This window comes from Meles meles, chromosome 2 (genome assembly GCF_922984935.1).
Source record: "Meles meles chromosome 2, mMelMel3.1 paternal haplotype, whole genome shotgun sequence".
Lineage (NCBI taxonomy): Eukaryota > Metazoa > Chordata > Mammalia > Carnivora > Mustelidae > Meles > Meles meles.
The window spans coordinates 56702020-56719644 of record NC_060067.1 but is presented as its reverse complement, the minus strand read 5'-3'; positions in this window follow the sequence as shown (position 1 = coordinate 56719644).

Here is a 17625-nt window from a genome sequence, read left to right as displayed (position 1 = left end):
ATCTTCCCCTACTTAGGCAAGGCATGGGTTGAACTGGTAGTCAACACATCGGAACTCAACTAAAATAACCTTGAGCACCACCGAGTTAGAAAGGAAAACAGCTTGCCATTTCATTCATTAGTGGTTTATGAATATCTTTGTAATTAGAAAAAATGTTTGAAATTTTTTTAAATCAAGACAAAGAAACTGAGACTTTGATAGGCATATTAGTTTTTTATTGCTGTGTGATATATTACCATAAGCTCTGTGGCTTAAACACCACAAGTGTGTTATCTCACAGTTTCAGTGGGTCAAGAGTTGGGCATGGGTCACTTGGGTTGTCTGCGTAGGGTCTCACAAGGTGTTGGTAAGGTCGTATTTTTATCCAAGACTCAGGTCCCATTCAAACTCATTGATTGTGGGATGAATTCAATCCCTTGTGACTCCATAAATGAGATCATTGTTTCTTCCTAGCGGTCGCCTGAAGACTGCTGCCTCATCCTTGTCACATGGCCGGTAAGTAAGCCCTCTCCACAACAACATGGCAGTCAACATCTTGCAGACCAGGAGAAGAATCTCTCACACTCCAAATCTTTTCGTTCAGTAAGGAACAGTCTTTCTTAAGGCCTAACCTAATTAAGTCACACACACCCAGAACAATCTCCTTTTTGATTAACTCAATGTCAACCCATTTGGGACCCTAAATACATTTACAGAATCCTTTTACCCCTGTGATAAACCTAATCACAGGAATGCATACTCAAGGGGAGAACAACATGCACCAGGAGAGTGGAAATCTTGAGGGCCATCTTAGAGTTCTTCCTATTGCAGTAGGATAATCAGATATAATACAGGACATCAAGTTAAATTTGAATCTCAGATAAACAACAAGTAGTTTTTAATATGGTTTTTCTTCAACCTTGGTCTTCAGAATGTTCCAGTGTCTAAAACAGGGTCACAAGATCAAATGTTCACAGGGGCCAGACAGGTGAAGTGAGTAGAACAGACCAGATAGGAACTCTGGCAGACTGCGGTGCTCAAGTCCCAGGTAAGGGGACCACGGTTCTACAATTCCGGCTGGCTGTTGAAAGGAAGGGACAAGCCACATAGCCAGAACTTCTGATTTGTTTTTCAAAAGATAGCGCTTTTACTTGAATTTCTACTTAAATTTTCCCACTGACAACAATCATCCAAATTTAAAAAAAAAATTCACAAGCTATACAAAATATTCTTATGGACTGTATTTCAGTCCTTGGTAGCCAGTTTGTGACCCATAATCTGGTGGTCTGTAACCACCAAAAGTGGAAACTCAAAAACCTTCATCCTCCCGGCTTGCAGGGAGGGCTTTCACTGGCCCTGCTCATGGCACTCTTCCGTCTAAAGCTCACAGTATTTATGTCCCTTTATATCCTCACTTCATTTAGCCACTGAGCTTCATCTCTAAAACACAATTGATTTGCCACATCAGAACACTGATTTACAAGTCCTACAAGACAGCCATAATGTCAACAAATCAAGAGCCAAATTTACAAATCCTCCAAAATGCACAATAAATGCCAAATAAAAACTTTCAATTTACCAATCTTTATTTGTAGGAAGCATAAATCAGAGATGAGCATGGAATGGTACTGGCATTATTATGATGAAAATTTGAAATTCTGATTCATTTTAGTTTACATTTCCTTTCAAGTTTGATCTTCTCTTTATAAGTGGACTTCTGATTTTAATCACCACAGAAATAATAGCCTTAGTTGCAGCTTATGAAAGGAGCTCAGCTGATGAAGGCCGAGGTTAGGTATTAAAGCCCATATTTTAAAAATTTGGAGACTCAGTAAGATCTGTTGGGTATCATTTCCGGCCAGGTTTTCAGACACTGAAAGGACAGCCTAGATACAAGCCTTTACTAGCTGGGCAAGATCCTGAACATCCCAACCCAGAGCCCTCAGCCATGCTTGGTTTGTTTTCTTGTGGCATTTAATACCTGTTATGGGGCTTGACTTTAAGATGCATTTTCTTTGGAGAGCATTCCCAATCTTTGGCTAGAAGCTGTTAAGGACCTAACTTTTGCTCAGGGTAAGGTGAAAACATGAGAGGTGACAGGTGCTCTGGGGCAATTTACAGCTCTGGGATAGTGACGGGGGATTAGCGTGTGCTTATTTCTAGGATTCCCCTGGACATCAAGGAGCTTCTTCCCCAGCTCTCTCACCATCATTATAAATGGCTAATGTGCCAGAATGTTGGCAACTGCCAGAACCTTGGGGCAGCCCATGATATCAGTGCATATTATTAAAGGGCAGTAAAGTGGCAGATAGAAGTGAGAAGCTCCAAGTAGGTATACCTTTCATGTCAGGTACCTCCCAGTTAAAACCACATAATCTCATGGCAAAAGGAAGACAAAGATCATCTAACCTGCCTTTTCTGCTTGCTTTGGTACCTCAGGCCCTTCCCTTCTTCTATTATTACCATCAACTATGGGGTAAAGAGACTGAGGCTGAGAAAAATAAAGAGGTAATAGAAGCTTCAAGGTTCTTGGGATGAGGGAGGGGCCAGAAAGAGAAAGAAAAGAAATAGCAGGCAAAGAAGGAGGTGTGTTTAGAACAGTGAGTCCCAAACTTGCCAGGATGAAGATCCTTCCCTTTTATAAGGAGTGGGAGGAAACCTTTCTATGCTGAAAGGAAAAAAGATTTTTGGGGCACCTGGGTGTTTCAGTTGGTTAGGTATCTGACTCTTGATTTTAGCTCAGGTCCCTATCTCAGGGTTGTGAGATCAAGCCCCACGTCAGACTCCCACTGGGCATGCAATCTGCTTAAGATTTTCTCTCTCCCTCTACCCCTAACTCTTCCCCTTCTTAAAACAACTTCTGTTCATTATAGACATGTAGACAAATTGAAGAGAAGGCCATAAAATATACCCATAATTACTCAAAGATAATAGCTGCTTGGACCCCTTATTAAAGGGATCATATATACTAAAGATATATAATATCATATATAATATTATCATGTCATACTCCCTCATAGAAGAAAAGTTATTTTGTTACTGTTTATTGGTTGTGAAAATTCAGTGACAGCTACTGTAAATTTAGCATTACCGTGATTGAAATGTCCCAGTGGCATGTATAAATGACTCATTCAGACTATAGATGTTTTGTGCATGTGTCTTCTTACCTCGCAAGATCTCTTCTCCACCAACACACCCATACACAGTTGTTTACTTCAATCACAATCACAATAAACTACATGGGTGTGGTAGTTTATTAAAAATATTTACCGTCATCTACAATGTTTAAGGTACTGTGCCCAAGGACTGGGTATGTACTTGTGAAACGAAGAAAAGAAAAAAAAAAAGAGAGAGAGAGATTTCTTAGAGAATACTGTTTCACGTATGATTTTTACTAAAACCTAAATATAAAAATTTTCAAATGATTCTCTTTTTAAATAATAAATTAGAGTAGATTCAACTTTATTGCTGTTGTAATATCACTCTCACTGCCACTTAAAAATTTTTATCTTGGGTGAGAGAGAATGGAATAGAGTTACAATTAGAATTTAGGAAACTGTGGATAACAATCTTGTGTTTTTCCAATGTAGCATATTGTATATTTGAACATTTTCTATCATAACTTACTGTTATAACTGACCAGAAAAAAAGGGCAAGAAGCACTGCTTTGTAGAATTCATGTAGTAGGTGGTTCTGTGGCAGGCATAGTACCCACGAAAATGCTGTGGACCTTCTACAAATACCTGCTATTGCAGGTCTTGAAAGTAAAATGATCCCCTTTGTTACTGGAAAGGAGGACTAGAACAAATGCAATTGAATGTGATCGTAGCAAGGAGAGCAAACTTTCGCTGAGGGACTGACTGAGAGGCTCCATGTGCTGGGCACTGGGATACAGATAGAAATCAAATTGCCCCATACTTGGTGGGAGCTTGTGGATGGGGAGAGGCAGAAAGTCAGTGAACCAATCCAACATGTAGACTGTTGGATTAGACCCAACATACATCCAGCTTACAGTTAGAGCAACCATTCAAAGGAATAATAATAATCCCTCACAGTTTCAGCATGGGAGTAAGTATTGTAAGGTAAGAATGGTTGGTCCAGGAGAAGGAAGCTGGAAGGATGGTCATTCCAGGCAGAGGAACAGCATGTGCAAGGCCACATGTGAATTTGCAAAGAATTCGGGGACTCTAGAGAACCAACTGGAGAGGATCAATGCCAGAAAGATAAACTGGGACCAGATTAAGAAACAGATACCACTTTTTGTTTGGAATTAATCCTGAGGGCTAATGTTCCCAAGGAAGAGTATATATACCTTTGTTGGTACACCAGGTCAATTTATTTATTTATTTATTTATTTATCTATTTATTTATTTTTAAAGACTTTATTTATTTATTTGACATGGGGGGGGAGAGCAAGCACAAACAGGGGAGCAATAGGCAGGGAGAAGCAGGATCCCCACTGAACAAGGAGCATATTGTACGTTGGGGGACTCATGAGGACTGATGCGGAACTCAATCCCAGGACTTTGGGGTCATGACCTGAGTCTAAGGCAACCACTTAACTGACTGAGCCATGCAGGAACCCCAGACCAGGTCAATTTAGGAACATTTTCCAAATCATTTTTTAGTTATTTTAATTTCCCTTCATGTTTAATAATAATAATAATAATAAACCCTAGCATATGGAAATTGAAATTTAGTGAAGATTATTGCTTAGGACAAGGGTAAGTGTTAAAACAGAGTAAGTGAACTTAAAGAAATTATTAAGGACAACATTATGGAAATGATGCAGAAATCCAGCAAAAAAAAAAAAAATCACAGTGTTGGGAGGCAAATGAGGAAAACCTACAGTAGAATACTGTATGAGTCTGAGGTGGGAGCCCCGGAAGTGATGTGAGGGAGGTTTCAGGGCAGTGTTTTTGGGCTGTGTTCCACTTGCCAGAAGAAGGCTCACACAGCAGCATGTAGGATGAGCATAGGCAAGGGGCAGATGTCGGGGGGATCCTGGATTGGGGGACCAATAGTGGTCCAAGAAAGAGATTGTGATGATTGACACGAGGCAGTAACAGGCAGTGTTGATACAGATGAGGGACACACTCCAATATGCCTCCCTTGCTTCCTGTCAAAACAGAGCAAAGCTTGGCTAACAGGCAGGAAATGAGAAGGAGAAGATGGCTTTTTCCAGATAATTATCATTTATGCATCCCTTCCCACTTATTGGCATTAGGATCATAATGTCGCATGACGGTGATGTTTTCTCCTGGTGCCCGGAAGCTGGGATTCTAAGTGCTCATAAATATCTTTGGGGATGGACGAACCAGAGAGTATGAAAATGGACTTTCTGAGTTCATCATGACAGCATTTGGCTGAACTGCCAGCCACTTAGGACTGGCCACACACAAAGAAATGCCACTTTGAAGTTCATTAGTTGCCATCAAATATAAAAGAGGAGGCAGTCTACCAGGTGGATTGATCATTCCTTTCTGATGGTCTGAATAACTCAAGATTTAATAGTTCCAGCAAACACAGGCAATGGTGTAGAAGGGAGAAAAGGGATGTGGTAAGCACCATTTCAGTTTTTCCTGCTTGGTATCCATCTTCATTTCCTTTCCTATCAGCATCCAAAAAGCCACTCTTCTCATTAATCCTTGGTTATGGCTGGGTCTAACCTCATCCCGTACAAGTCTCAGTTTTGGTCAATTAGAGTGTTCCATCCCCATGGTCAGAATGATCCGTTCATAGTCACATAGTGCAAGCCCAGTCAAGGAGACTCAGTCCCAGCATGTTTCCAGAACTAGTAGATAGATATGATTTTTCACAACCATGTAACCCCAAAGTGCCAGAGGGCCACCATGGGGAGGAGAGGGACCCCATCCAGAGAGAGATGGACCTGCAGGAGACCAGGTGCTTTTTGTCTTGATGTTGTTTCTCTCCCTGGACCTTACAGTTTCGTGAGAACGTGTCCTACCAGTTCCCTCCCTATTTTTTCCTCCTCAGGGCAATTTCAGTTGAATCTCTGATACCTACAACCAAAATTCATTACGCAGCCTCTCTGTTTCTGATGCCCTGGAAAGCCCAGCTCGGTAAACGCAACTGGGTGGGACGGGGGAACAGCCGTGGAAGGGAGGCAAGCGTTGTAGGGAAAAGATAAAAAGGTATGAGCTCACACTTTATTTCAATTGGGCAAGGATTTATTGAGGGCTTGCTGCATGAAAAGTAGTATGTTGGCTAAGATCGGGCAGAGGAGTCGAGTTCTAAAGACTAAAGAAAATGGTCTGTGTCCTTAAAATGATAAGACTCTAGAAACCATTCAGGACAAAACAGGGTGATGTGAGCTCTGGCCTTTGGCTCCACCGAAGCCCACTCCAAAGCCAGCTTCTCTCAAGACAGGGTGCCATCTCCCATCCCAATGGGGAAATTGATACCAGCAGCTGAAAACTCCTGCAATGTCCTTATCTGGACAATACCAGCCCTGTAAGCATGTGTGAGAAGCAAAACTACAACCTAAAAGGCCATGAACATTGAATGATGATCTGGAAAGAGCTTCCCCACTGCCTTTCCTCCGCTCTATTGTGTTTGTCCCTCCGGCGATTGCATTTTACCTCGATGGAAAAAATTGAGCATTGCCTGAAAACTTTGGAAGGAAAGGTGAAAGGTAGGAGGGAGGGAAGGAGGAAGGAAAGGAGGCAGGCAGGCAGAAATATTGGCTGCCTCCTGGAGTTTGTTGACATGGAAACATGATCTATCTCCCTCTGAACAAAGATTCCAGTACAGTTGCAATACTATTGTGTATCAATCCAACGACAATAACTGGGTAGGGATCACAAAGCACTACCAAAGAAATAAAAGCTGAAAGGGAATCTAGATAAAAAGTTGGAAAGAAATTCCCTGGAAATTCAAAGAGAAATATCCAGTTTGGAAGGTGAAATCACAAATCTGGGAAACCCTGCTGCTGCTTTTCTCTCTGCGTGCTTAGCCAGCAGAAATCAGGTCGTTTGCAGGCCCTGTCTTCCCTTCTATCCTGGAATAAGAGATGTACAGCCACTTGTTATCTGCGTGCTCTAAGGAATCTTCCCCTCTTACCTCCTAAATGGAACCATTGGGTCTATAAGCAGCAAGAATTTGGTCTGCAAAACACCAACACCCTGGATCCCTCTGGATTTAATAGCTGTGTGCCTCCTTCGTCCCCCTTTGGAAAACCTTTTCTCTAGCTTCCCTTGCCTGGCTGCCGAATTCCTAGCATGGCCTTTTAAGTCGAAGGACACACATTTATGGCTTTCCCTCTGAAATTGAAATCCAGAGTACGTAAAGCATAGGGGGAAATGAGGAGTCCTTGAGTCAGCAAGCAGGCCAGTTTGTGGGAAATAGTCAGAAATGTCTTTGAAAAACAAAAGCCAGAAAATAAAATAACAATGCTTGAAATACTCATTAAGATTATAACTACCATAGGAACCCAGCCCAAGTAGTCCCGCATTTGTAGCTGGAAATGGGGATGTGTGTCCACGTGAGTTTTGATGGACAAAATTATGCAGTTGTCACCTTGAATTTTTTTTTAGAAGTAGAAATATATATATTGTAAGTTAGTAGGAAACTCAGATTCACACCCGCTTTTATAAAGACTCATCAGCAAACTTGCTATGCAAGTCCGGATAAAGGCATCAGGTCACTACAGACTGGCAAGCCCTGGGAATGGAGCACACGGTCTATAAGAGATGTGTCAAAGGACAGCTGCAAAGTCTGCAGGGACTCAGAGGGAGGGTCATTCAGGAGAGAGACAAAAGCATGGGGTGGAAAAGCACAGGGAGTATTTGGGAAATGGTAGTTAATCCAGGGACTGCACTAGGAGTCTGAGATACGAAGAATGGCAAAGAAATCCAAAGCGGTAGTCTGGGGCCAGGTAATACTATTTAAGGAAATTTGAATTTTACTGATAGGCAGTGGGGTGCCACAGATGATCTTAGAACAGAGTGTGCTATAATCAGATCTATGCCTTTTGAAAAGTCACTTTTGAGACAATCAGCATGAAATGCAAAGCAAATATGTCCGGAAATTAACTTTTTAAGATGATCTGTTCTCAGATTTTATGGGAAATTGGCTATTCTGGGTATGGCAGATGCACCAAGGCACCTTCAGAGAGAGGAATCCCTTTCTCTCATTCTCCTAGCTGTTGTCACTGTCCCACTGGAGAGGGGAGAGGACTCCTGTTGCACACCTTCAGAAGCAACTACAGACATGGCCTGTAGTCCACCCAGTCTCCTTGCCTGGGGAGAGCTGTCAGCTCAACAAACTAGAAGCCCAGATAGCCATTTCTGGAGAAATCATAGCTTCCTCCCTATCACAGCCCAGGCAAGAGGGCTGGTCAATCAATAATTGCATGAAAAATTTTAATTAAAGGCAAAAAGAAAAAAAAAGAAAGACCTCTACTGTTTGGTGCTTGTAGCATAACAATATGACACAGAATTGCTTAGGAACAAATTTTGGTTCTTGCAACTTCCCTCACTCTCAGGCCCAGGACCCTGGTTGTCTTAGTCTGTTCAGGCTATAACAAAACACCACAGATTGTGTGGCTTCCAAACAAGCATTTATTTCCCACAGTTCTGGAAACTGGGAAGTCCAAGATCAAGGCACTGGTAGATTCACGTCTGGTGAAGGCTCCCTTCATGGTTCATAGATGGCTGTCTTCTCTGTGTCCTCACATGGCGGGAGGGGCAAGGAGCTCTCTGGGGTCTCTTTTACAAGGGTATCAACCCCATTCATGAGAACTCCACTCACATGACCTAATCACCTCCCAAAGGCCTCATCTCCAAATACCATCACATTGTGGGTTAAGTTTCAACATTTGAATGGGAGTAGGACACAAATACTCAGTCTATAGCATTGGTCAAATCTTAACCTCCTAGCTCCTTAATCTCCTCACAACGATCAACTCCATCTTACCTCACTGAAGGCAACACCATCATGGCCTCACTTTAGTTCCCAAACACGATGCTTCTGTCTCATCCCCTCTCTAGCTGATGTTCCCTGCCCCATTTCAGAAGCTCCCTCACCTTCATCCACTCTCAGTTAACCCTTGTCTACCCTGCACTACCTCATCTATCTTTGACTGTCCTCATCAACCCTCCTTAACCCCCATTAGCCTTGTCTTCTCTCCACTAACCCCATCTAACTTCATCTATCCCCTTGACTAATCTTACCTCCTCTTGCAATTCATTAATATTTCTTGCCACTTTCATATCTGCCACAAAATAGTCACAGCAGCAATAATGACGTTCACCCTCTCTGACAATCACATATGCTCTGCTAAAGAAATAGCTTTGGAATGAACAATTGATATAGGACTCACGATCCTTTGTGTTTACTAGCAACTCAGAGCTTCCAAGTCATTTTACATCATTGTTATTGTAAATAACATCCTTGTAATCCTCCAAAGAATGTGAGGTTTTCCCCAGATGAATTTCATGGCTTGTCAAGGTGCAAAAATAAGGAACATATTACTATTTCTGTTCACAATAACACATACTATTTAGTGTCACACCGAGGGGTTCAATCATCTGGGAGGTACTTCATATCATCCTCTCTAGTTCCATACAGAAGGCATCTTACACAGGAAGAATCTGGAAGTCAGAGAGACCCAGTGACCTACCCGAAGCCACCCGGTCAGCAAATGGAATCAAGACCTTCTAACTCTGAGTTTTTCTTTGTACCAAAAATAAACCTGTTCATGCTCTTGTTATCATGTGCACCTCTTCTTTGTGGACATTTGCATTTTAAAGGAAGAAAGTTCATGTGCAAGATAAAAAAAAAATATTTTCTACTGGAAGAACTGTCTGAAAATTGTACCAGCATGATTAAAGTTTCCATGGTCCCTCAAGTTATAATTTGTACTTCTAAAGTCATACCTGTTTCTAACACCAAAAAAAGAAAATAGGTCAGATACTGAAGTTATCTTCCTTCTACTATATTCCCTTCTGCTTTATGCTTCTGTCTACTGCAGAACATATTTAGCTTCCTTGCGTTGAAGCACAAGAAATGTGAGCTACTCTGTTATGCAAATCACAGGAGGAAAGAGTGAGCAGGAAAAAAGGCAGAATGTGCTGTGGTGGAAGTTCTGGAATCACTGGGCTCTAAGGTAAACAGAAGGATTAAGCAGTGACCTAGTTTGATCTCAGAAGCAAATAGAAGACTCTTAATGTGTTCTGAAGAAAAACTGGGAAGGAAAAGAGAACTGGTATTGACTGAAAGAATGGTACAATGGTTAGGGCAGGTTTCTGATCCCAGACTGCCACATCCAATTCCCAGCCCACTTCCTAACTGTGTGACCATCCCTACTATGTCTTGGTTTCCTCCTGTATAAAAGGGAATGATTATAAAAATAATACCTACCTCAATGGGAAAGAAGGAGTCAAGTTATTGATGTGTGCAGTGTGTATGGAATAGGACTGATGCACAGACTAAGGGCAACATGAGTAACAGAGATCCATTCATTGGTGGGCTCCGTTCTTGGGCCACTTCTTGGGTGGGTGAATTAAGCTGCTTTGACTGTTAAGGTGCAAAGCTTCATTTTAGTTCCAGCAAGAAAGAGGAGTTTCCCATCAAATGCACAGGAAATGAAGAAGAACTTGGGATGAGTTGTTCAGTCAGATCACATGGAGACGGCAATACTGTTCAGCACTTGGGAAGCACTATCCTGGGCCATCTGGCAGCAGTCATGACTGAATGCATATTCTACTGATCCCAGTTTCGCATTCCACTGTTGGGACAATGATTTGACTCCCTCTATAGTTTGGTGCCTTCAATCACAAAAGAGATTTTGAAAGAGGATTTGGTTCGGTGGGTGAAAATGAGTCTTGACAGTTAAAGAACTTACTTAGCCAGTGACCATGCAGGCTCTTGCCAACTCATTAATCAGCTGCCAGTGGAGCAAGTGCCCATCCTGATCAATACACCGAGGTCTGGAGGGGGAGGTCCCAGAGTCAGTTTTCCTAAGTAGGGACCAGGGTGAGGCAGGTATGTAGAATATGACAGACGACTATACAATACAAACAATTATTTCATTTTACCTTAGCCCTGTGAAGTATTATTAAGTCCCATGTTTCAAAACACATCCCTTATAGGTATAGTTTTTCCAAGGAGAACAGTTGGTCATAGACTCTGATGGTCAGATCCATGGCCAGGCATCCTGTTGACCTTAGAGCATCACAGTTCTCTAAGGGCCTCTACTTCTGGTGTGTTTTCATTTCACTAATCTTTAAGCACACCAAGTAATAGAAACTCTGCAGAAATGTTTATGCTATTTTGATTTTTACTACGTGTTCTTGATTTTATTATCAACTTTCCTGACAAAAGATAAATACTTGTTCACTTAAGAAAGGAAGACAGGGTTCAGGAAAAAAGAAAGGAATGGAAAAGCATTTTACAGCTGAGGTTCCCCAACTAATTGCACTTCAAAATCACCTGAGAAGCCTGTTTATAAAACCACTTTATTGAGGCATGATTTACAATTCGCTAAAATTCACTCATTTTAACTGTACAATTCAATAATTTTTTGTGAATTTATGCAGTTGTGCACCTACCACCACAATCCAGTTGTGACATTTCTGTCACCCCAACATATTCCCTCATGCCTGGGAACTTTTGATTTTTATTTTAAATCCCTTTGTTCTCAGGTTACAGGGGAAAAAAAAAAACTCTATTTACAGTATGATGTGTATTTTCCATACTTCTATCGATGTATTTCTGCACTAACATATATAAGTAAATAACAGCCACTCATGTCAGATTTTTTCTTTCAAATGAATGGGATCATAGCATGCTTCTCTGTTCCCATGACCTGCCTTTTTCCGTTAAAATGGGTCTCAGAGATCTTTCCATGCCAGCTCACTTTGCCTTGTAATGTCTCCCTAGTATTCCAGAGTCTAAATACAACACTGTTCATTTGGCCACCAATCCCCCTCTTGATGCAAAAAAATTTAATTTTTTTCTTTTTATCTTAAAGTGTCAAGAGCGTCTGTGCCTCTGTGCATAATTTCTGGAGGACAGACTCCTAGAGATACAACTTCAAGTGGGATTTTTTTAAGCCAGTCATCCTAATACCCTCCCTTTCCTTTCTAACTCACCTTGCCAAGACATCTGACTAATTGGGTCTGGGTGGTCCCCAGGAATCTGTATTTTTACCCAGGCACCTGCCATGGGGATTCGGATAGAGCCAGCTTGGCACCACCTGCGACTGTCACTGTGGCATCATTATTTTGAGGTAAACATCGGTGGCTTTGTAGTCAGAGAAATGTAAGTTCAGATCTCAGCTCTGTCATTGCATGTGGTATAATGCTGTACACATTCATTCTGCCTGGCCACTCATTCATTCGTCCTGCATTTAGTAAGCAAGCATTGAACACCACTTATGTACCAAGCATAATTCTTAGCCAGACACACAAACAAATGCATAAATACAAATAAGTGTCATGGATTCTATAAAGGGAGAGGCTAACCCACTGTATCTTCAGAGGAGGAACACTTAGGGTGAGCCCTAAAATAGGGGGAGGTTCTTACCAAGTGACCAAAGCCAGTCCAGGCAGAGGAAATGTCATGGGCAAAGGCCTGGAGTTGTCATGTGTCAGGATTTTGTATGATGCCAGGTAGGGGATGAAGCAAAAAAGGAGGCTGGAGAGGAAGACAGGATTATGGTTGTATGAGAGTCCTCTTGAGGGCCTCAGCAGGTTTTCTGTAGCAGACTCATCTTTTAGCCCAACCTTCCCAGCAGGGTGTAGAAGGAGGAGTAAAGGGACTTGGTCAGGAAGACCCAGGTCATACAATTTCATTTCTTCTAGAATCAGTTCTCTTTCTGAAACTCAAGATTTCCTGTTGGAGTGGACCTTCCTTGTCACCACCCAGGCCAATCCGCACCAGACACCAGGGTGAGAACACTTTTGAAAGCTGGATAGGGGTATTTGACTACTGCTGAATTTCCCAACAGTTGGGCTGGTTGTTATTAGCCCTTCTTTAACCCCACCAAGCCTAGTATTTAATGTTCTTTCAGCAACTTAGCTGTGACAACTACAAATTCTGGGTTGGAAGCCAGGTGGGATGGTTAATTTTATGCATCAACTTGGCTGGGCCATGGTACCCAGATATTTGGCCAAACATTCTGGATGTTTCTGTGAGGGTGTTTTTGAATGAGATTAACATTTAAATTAATGGGTTATATGTAACATAGATTCCCTTCTCTAATATGGGTAGGCCTCTAATGTGGGTAGGCCTGAAGGCCTGAATAGAAAAAATAAAGACTGACTTTCCCCATGCAAGAGGAAAATCCACCATCAGACAGCCTTCAGACTTGCACTGTAACATCAGCTCTCTCCTGGGTCTCTAACTCCAAGCCCACCCTACAGATTTTACACTTTGCTAGCCTCCCTAATGGCATGGACCAGTGTTTTGAAATAAATCCCCCACCTGTGTGTGTGTGTGTGTGTGTGTGTGTGTGTGCATGTGCACACATGTACCCACAAGTTCTCAGCGGTTCTGGGGCTAGAAGCAGCCTCAAGACGCAATGGGAATGCCCCTCATCACAGAGAGAACATCCAGAGCAAGACTTTTCCTTTCATGCTCCAGGGAACCCTCAGGTTCTCCTTTATTACTCCTTTATTACTTTATCTTTATTTTATCTTTATTATTTCTTTATTGTTATTATTATATATTATAAAATATTATATATTATTATTATTTATTTATCTTTATTACTTTATCTCCTTTATTACTTTAGAGAAGTAATAGAGGGAAGCTGCCCATCAGATTCCAGCCAAGCCTAAGCATTTCAGCATTGTAGGTGATGGATAAATACTGTAGGGACATAATCTGTGTCTGCAAATAAATGTCTCCTTACATCAGTTGTTTATAGATATTTTTCTGAAATCTTCCTTCTCACTGTCTTGCTCCAACACCTGGTAGAGACCTTTCTCTGTACAGAATGCTGCTTTGCCTGTTTTGTTTTCTGTATGTTTTCTTTTTTGTTTTATTTCTTTCTTCAGTTATTTATAAAGTCACTCAAATCTCAGAAGACTGGATCCACAGATTGAAATTTTTTCATGTTTTCCCCCTAAACCAAAAGTAATACTGACACTTGCTTTTTAATCACACTTCACAGCCTGTGAAACAATGCTAGGTTTAATTGACCTCCGAGCATCAGTTATAAAATCTGTAAATTGGGAGCAGTGCTGTAATCATAGCACTATCCATAGGAACACATGCATTATTTTAAAAATTAAGTGAGACTATGCATGTGAAGTGCTTACCAGAGTCCTTGGCATTACATATTAGACCTTTTCCCTACAGTATCTCATATGATTATTGTAATGCACCTCTGAAGTAGGCAGAATGAGATCAATTCACCCTGTTTCATAAATGAGGAAGACGAAGCTCAGAGGTAAAGAATTTTACTCAGAGTCACATGGCTAAGGAGTAGGAAAGCCAGAACCTGAATAGACATTCTAACTTCTGTGCTTTTATGACTACACACACTCAGCTTATAAGGCTTGCCATTGACACCGAGAAAGTACACACATAAAAGTTTCTGTAGATCAATGAATAAAAATGGTGTATGCAGCAGTTTCTAGATCATTCCAGATGAATAATAAGTGTCAAATGATTCTAGTAAAGGGAATGTTCAAGTATTCAAGAAAGGGAAAACCTCAATCAACAGTTCTGGGTCTCACTAAATTTCTCTGTAAATTCATGTGCAGATCAGCAATTCCTCAATGCCCTAACAATTTGAAAGTTCCTATGTGGTTCACTCCAGCAGTCAGGATCGCTCAGAAAGCATGGATCTGCAGACTTTCCTTTTATGAAATTCTTAGCTGGTTTCCTGCTGTCCCTGACTCTAGCACCTTACCATGAGTCCTCTCTCCAACCTTCTTCTTCATTTCCTTTAGAATCAATTATCTTAAAAAAACAAAAAAGAATCAATTATCTTTCTGAAACTCCAGTCTTATAACAATATTCACCTGCTCATCAACAAACTAAGCCTCCTCTCAGTACTCCTGAGCTGAAGTCCAACTCCACTTATCAGGCCATACGCTATTCTTCATCTGTTCAATCAAAAACCCCTACTGACCACCCCCCTCCATGTGCTGGACAGAGCTCTGTGCACTGGTGGAGAAATCAATGTCACTCCCCTCATGGGTTCCAGTAGGGAGGATGAATCACAAGCAAATAAGTGTAAATATTTTCATTTAGTATTTCATAGTCCAGTCTTATGCTAAGTATTTTCATAGTCCAGTCTTATGCTAAGTATTTTTATAGTCCAGTCTTATGCTAACTTTCCCTCCTACCGCTTCTACCCTATTTGCACTTCACCTGGACCCCATTTCCATGTACATCATGGTTTTTTCCTACCTTTGTGCCTCCACCCTTATTTATTCCTCTGTCTGGAATGGCTGTGACTCACCTCTACTTGACAAGATATATATATCTTTTAAAACACAGTCCATATCCTCTTGTATTTGAAATTTACTTCTTGATTTAATGGAGTTATGTCCTTCTATATGTCCCATTACATTTTAAATTTCTGTTATGGTCATGTTTCTATTTGTCCTTTTTTTTTTTTAAGTAGAGAGTGACTAGAAAGGAAGGGCTACAGAGTGACTACAAAAAATACTCCATTTTTTCCCCTGTCCTTCCTCCCCACCTCCTGTCCCATCCATATTTTTCAAGATAGCTTAGTAATGCCCCCTCCCCTCAAGAGATAAGGGTCTATTTCTTGCACTCTAAATCTGGACTAGCCTTGTACTTGCTTTGGTCAGTAGAATGTAGCTAAAGAAATGGGATTCTTGCTCACATCTGCTCTCTTGGGGCCCTGCATCTGCCATGACAATAAGTGTGGGCCTCCTAGCTGGCAGACCAGAGACCTCAGTCCTGAGCCTGGCAGACCAGAGCCCTGTCAGCCTAGCAGTCCCAGCCAAGGCCCAGGGCAGAATCAGCAGAATCAGCCCCATCACTCTGCTAATCCATGAAGTCATGAGCAGAACTAAACTTACTTGTTTATCCATTTTTCCAGCAGGTTTGTTTACTATGTACCAGACACTATGCCAGATATATAGGCTTAAAGATGAATACAACATGATGTATTTTCTGCCCTATCAAGCAATGTCAATGAGACAGCTAACACGTCTCTTTTCTCCTTGAATATCTGTGATGCTAGAACTTTCTGAATTGCTCCATATAGCCAATTCATATGTTCAACCTCTCAGTGCATTAAGAAGTTCTTCTTTTTGTCCAGCCACAATCTCTCCAGCTTTTTTCTGAGTCCTGTCTTCTAACTCAGCTGCCCGTGAACCTGGGGAATAAAACGCAGCATCCTTCTCATAAAAACCCTTCATAAGCTTAAATTCAGTCATTAAGTCAAGGAAGCAGTTAAGCTACTTTACATGTGCTGAAGATTTTATTTTGGGATATCTCTGTGGGAAGGGATGGTTGGGATTAATTGAGCTTTCTGGATATCTGCACATGAGCACCGGAGTTTTATATATAGAACAAGAACACCTGATCGCAGCACCTGCAAAGAGAAATTACTCATTTAACCTCCCGAACCCCAATCAGAGAGAAAGGAGTGTTGAGGCTCCAGTGGAGGGCCCTGTGGCTGGGAGATCAGGTCCCTGAGTTAGGGTGTAGGAAGGGATCTTCAAAGAGTCTGTCTTGCTACTTTTCCTTCCCTGCAGCCCTCCCCTTCCTCCTTGTAGTCCCTCATTTTCTGCTTAAGACTCATACTGAGGCCAGGTAACCAGACACTCCCTAATGCCTGGACCCCTGCTCCAATTGCTCTTGCCATTATCTTCTGCAGAATTTTAAGAAGTGGGTTTTCCAGAATTTTTTAAACACTAGAAAGGAAAATCTACTTATCTTTTTTACTTTTTCTGCCATCATGGAGTTTAGAATATCATCACCCCACAGAGACCTAATAAATATTCCCTCTCCTCTTCCCGCAATTTTAAAAATACAGTTAATTCTATTCGGGTCCCTGTTGTAAACTTGCATTACCATCAAGGTCGTCCCTGACCAGCCTCTGTAAATGTCCATGCATGCTCCCTCATTCCTGACCCTCTCTTGCTCATCTGTTCTTCACACTCTTTAGCATTAAGTGATTTGTATCTTTTTGTATATTTTTTAAAGTCTGTTTTCCACAAAGGAGCTAGAAATTTGTTCGGTTGGGTTTTTTTGGGGGGGAGGCGGTTGCCCAAATTATTTCATTTTTTACTAAAGTGTAACTTACATACAATAAAATTTATCCTTTTTTGTACAGAAGTGTACGAGTTTTAACAAATACATAGTCATGAAACCACTACCACAATCAAAATAAAAAACAGTTCCATCACCACCCCCACCCCGCAGAAAAATCCCTGTGCCCTTTTATAGCCAGCCCCTCCTCCCATCCCAATCCCTGGCAACCACTGATCTGTTTTCCACATCTCCAGTTTTACCTTTCCCAGAATACATAAAAATGTAATCACATAGTCTGTAGCCTTTATGGCTCCTTTCACTTAACATAATACATATGAGATTCATTCATGTTGGTGCATGTATAAGTAATTTGTTCCTTTTTTAATGCTAAGAAGTATGACATTGTGTGGATTATACCACAGTCTGTTTATTCATTCA